Here is a 4819-nt window from a genome sequence, read left to right as displayed (position 1 = left end):
TGCTGGGTACAGAAATCTAAACTAACTTTGTCCCCTTTGTGTGACACTTAAAAATGCCATTCATTGACTTCTCACCTTTATAGTTTCTGTAAACAAATCCACTGTTATTATATTTCTTCTTCTACATGTGAGGTATCTTTTTGGTCCTATTAGTTTTAAAGTTTCTTTTAATTACTGTTTTTCAGCAATTTGATAATAATGTCTCTTTTTGTAGTGTTTTTCTTATGTTAGGGATTTGGATATAACTTAAAATTCGGAAAACTTTCTGTTATTATTTTCTCATATATTCCCCACCTTTTGCACCTTCTGAAACAAAATCACTCATATATTATAGTAAAAAATGTTGCACAGCTCATTATTCTGTTTATTATTTTTAAATATTTTTCTCTGTGTTTTTTAAATAATTTTGCTACTATTTTCAACTATATTGATTGTTTTATATAGCTTTCAATTTTCTGCTAATTCTCTTCAGTGTATTTTTCACTTAAGAGATAGACTTTTAATACTATAATTTCTAGTTCTATAGCTCCAACATTTTCCTTGACGGATTTCATGTTTTCCTTTACATCCTTGAGTATATTCTAAGGCTTAAAATAACTATTTTGACGTTATAGCCCTCTAGTTCCATCATTTTTTATCATTTCTGGTCTGTTTCTATTGATTTATATTTCTCTTCATTATGCATCACATTCCGCTGCTTCTTTGTATGGCTTGAAACTTTTAGTTAAATGTTTACATTAAGTGTATATTGTTGTATGCCTTTAAAGAGTGGATGAGTTTGTTCCGACACACCGTTAAGTTACTTAAAGATCAGTTTGATTACTCTGGACTTGTATTTAAGCTTTATTATGGTGAGTCCAGAATAGTCTTCATTCTAATTCCACTGTAGACCCGATGGTAAAGTGAAATACTTGTGAACATTAAATACACTGATATATTGGATATTTTTTTTATTTAAAAATTTTTTTAAACATTTATTCATTTTTTGAAAGATGGAGAGAGACAGAATGTGAGTGGGGGAGGGGAAGAGAGAGAGGGAGACACAGAATCTGAAGCAAGCTCCAGGCTGTGAACTGACAGCACAGAGCCTGACGCAGGGCTTGAACTCACAAATCATAAGATCATGACCTGAGCTGAAGTCAGATGCTTAACCGACTGAGCCACCCAGGCACCCCTGGTATATTGGATATTTAATGTATTATTAATACAGTTATATATATTTATCTTGAAGTCTATCCACTCTGTTTGATAGAAACATGAACTATTTCTCCCCTTGTGTGAGTCTTGGGAATTGTCTAGGCTATTGTTTTCCTCTGGTTCTTTAATGTATTTTGGGGTTGTTCCTTACTTGTATGTGCTGTTCAATACTTAGCCAAAAATTTAACAGAGTTCTTTGAAGATCTGTGGGTCTCTCTCTCTCTCTCTCAGCCTTCCACTTTTATGTCTTCATCTGCATTCAACATCATGAATTTGAGCCCCTTCTCCCTTCCCAAATACCAACCACGTAAGTCATTGAGACCTCTGGAGTCTTTGGGGAATCTCACTCCCTGCACTGTGATCTGGAAACTCATTCTATGCAGGAAGCTGGAACAATTTCAGGGCTTACTTTAAATGTTTCCCTTATTCCAAGCATCAGAGAAATTCAGTACCTACCATCTAATGTCTAAAACTAGTTGCTTCATACATTTTATTCTGCTGCTACATGATTACAGTGAGAGGAAAATGCTGGCAGTAGTCAATGCTTCATAGATGAAAATAAAAGTAATTTATTTAATATTAAGTTAGACACTATTACAAAAATAATATACACACCTGTGATTCTGCCATTCACATTTAACATCTACTAGTTTGCATATTTGCTTCAGGTCAGTCTAGTGAAGGTATATTTTATATTGACACGTAAGTTGCACACAGAATAGAACATAAAACATGAGTATAGCCTAATGAATTCTGACAAACTATGTTCGCTTGTGTGTAAGCAGAACCTAGATCCAGCAATACTACATTACCCCCTCTGTCCCCTTCTGTCAAGATACACCCTGCTGAGGTGAACAACTGACTACTAACACCAGAGATATGTTTGCCTGTTGTAAATTTTATGTAAATGGAATCCTACATTTCATATTACTTTATACTGGCCTTTTTTCATCAAAAATATGTTTGGGGCTCGTTCTGCTTCCAGCTACCCTAGTGAGACGAGCAGCAGCCATGTCTGCACAGCCACAATGGATGGTCCTGCACAACTGCTTCAACTATCTGATCGAGGGGAACGAGCAGATACACAGCGTGGAGCCCAATAACCCTTCTGCTATAATAGGCTGATTCACCTCAAGGCTGTGGGCATGGAGCCTGCAGCTAAAGGCTAAAGTGTGGTGGTGGTCAAGAAGTGGAGATCTGGCCAGAGAAAGCCTGCCACCTCCTACAAGTGGACCGCCATTACAAGAACGCCAAGGCCGCCCTCAGCAGCAACCGGGACGTGATCCACAAGAACAAGTGCAGCCCAGATCCGCACGTGGCGGCAGTTCATAGAGCCAGCCCCATCCCACCCAGCCAGAAGACTGTGATGCTGAAAGGGATGCATCCCGCCCCACCAAGACCTCCTGAGCACCTGCTCCCCACCTCCAAACCAATGAAGATAACAACCACCTCAAAAACAATCTCCACCCCCCCAAAACAGTTTGTGGAATTCATCTATGTTGTGTATACTAATGCATACATTCATTTAATAATATACAATTATTTAATTGCTGTATAATTGATGTATTATTGCTGTATAATTATTCCATATTAAGTATAATAAAATGTGTAATAATTTTCCTTTGGTAGACATATAGGTGTTTTGAGTTGTGTTTTATTTACTTTTTTTAACCATGATGCAACTATGACTATTCTTGTAATATGTTTACAGTGGATATACATGCACATTTTTTTGGTGGCTTTGTATTTACACATTGAACTATTTGTATATTTCAAATCATTTTTAAATAAATGAAACATTGCAAATAAAACTATCGCTCCTTTTTTTCTCTAAGTTCTTTTAATGTAGGTACTTATTATCATGAATTGCTGGAAACTCTGGGCATATTTTAATATACCAAACTATATGCACAGTATTTACATGCAATGCCCTATAATATTGTTTAATAACCAGATGAATGGTATTACAGTTCCGCTTTCAGTATCATATTAATTCACACTGTTAAAGTTAGGCCGTGCAGTTACTATTCTGCTGACGCCACAACAATAATTTGGGAGCATTGCTTTCTTTACTGCTTCTTGGAATATATTAAGCAAATTCAGAGTTATCCATTCATTGAAAAACTTGTAAGCATTCTCTCATGAAATCTTTCAGGCATTTTTTAAAATTTTGGCAGAGAATAGATTTGAAAGTTGAAATAGTGAATGAAGGTAATAGGGAATTTTTAAAATACCATTTTTAGATATTCTTATAGTAATTGTTCGTATAGATTTTTCTATATTGGGTCAGCCTCAGAATGTTACATATTCCAGTATATCAATATTTAAAGTATTAAAATCTATTAATGTAAATTGAGCAAAGAATTATCCTATAATTCTTGTTTTTTGTATTTATCTGAGTTTTTGTCCCTGATCTCTTTTCCAATGTGAAAGTTTGCTTTCTCCCTTTTTCCTTTTTGAAATTAAGTATGTGCATATTTATTCACTGTGATGTTGCTCAAAACAGCAGTTGTAAAGAAACAGATTTTCACAGAAACAATAGCAAATAAATTATGGTACTTTCATACATTGGAATAGGCAGTCACCTCCACACCACCACCACCCAAAAACTTGATGTCAATAGGTGAAGAAAAGAAAATTGTAGCCGATGTATGCAATATGCTATCATAAGTAGAAGAGACTTAATGTTATATACATGAATATATGATACATCAATAGTATAGATGTATATATAGGCATATATTTATATTTGTATACATATATGCACACATATACATACATATACCTCTGGAAAAATTTAAAAGGCAATGATGCCATTAGTTGCCTTCAGAAAGAAGAATGGGAGGGCACTATTTTCTGGGAGACTTCACTCTCCATCCCTTCTGTCTTTTGAATTTTAAATTATGTCAGTTATGTGAATATATTACCTCTTCAACAACAAGAAACCAAGAAAGGAGGGAAGGAAGGAAGAAAGGAAAGAAGAAAGGAAGGGAGGGAGGGAGAAAGAAAGAGAGAGAAAGGAAGGAAGGAAGGAAGGAAGGAAGGAAGGAAGGAAGGAAGGAAGAAAGAAAGAAAGAAAGAAAGAAAGAAAGAAAAAGAGAAAGAAAGAAAGAAAGAAAAAAGAAAGAAAACTTCTTTTGGCCCAGCTTAGTTCGGTTTGCTAATAAGTAACAGCAGTTCAAACTTCCACCAGTAATTCATGAGACTACCTGTTTCATGGCGTACTTATAATTATTGGTACTTAATGTTATTAATCTTTACAATTGTTGTCATTTTAAAGGGTGCAAAGAATTATGTCATTGCTGAAATATTTATTATCTTGTCTAGTAGTGGGGTTGAATATCTGTTCATACGTTTATTATTCACTTGCATTTCCCTCTTTAAAAATTGCCTTTTTATATGTTTGAATTGTTTTTGGCAATTTGCAGAGAGTTCTTTGTATATTAAAGTTATTAGCCTTATGTCTTCCCACATTTCTTGCAATGAGCAAATGAGCATTTATAGTTTCTATAATAAATGTAATTTAAAATTTCTATTGCCTAATCATTAAAAAAGTTTCATAGCTAGGTGGTGCCTAAAGGCAATATAATATGAAATAAATTCCTACATTTGCATAGTGCTT

The 4819-nt window shown here is 34.6% G+C and overlaps 1 pseudogene; it reads left to right on the top strand.

The window, feature by feature from the left end:
- Positions 1-2208: 2208 nt before the first annotated feature.
- Positions 2209-2755, top strand: LOC101101253 (annotated as a pseudogene).
- The last annotated feature ends 2064 nt before the right edge of the window (positions 2756-4819 follow it).

This window comes from Felis catus, chromosome D1, assembly GCF_018350175.1.
Source record: "Felis catus isolate Fca126 chromosome D1, F.catus_Fca126_mat1.0, whole genome shotgun sequence".
NCBI lineage: Eukaryota > Metazoa > Chordata > Mammalia > Carnivora > Felidae > Felis > Felis catus.
The sequence above is the reverse complement of the archived record's forward strand: the minus strand, read 5'-3'. Positions and strand labels throughout refer to the sequence as shown.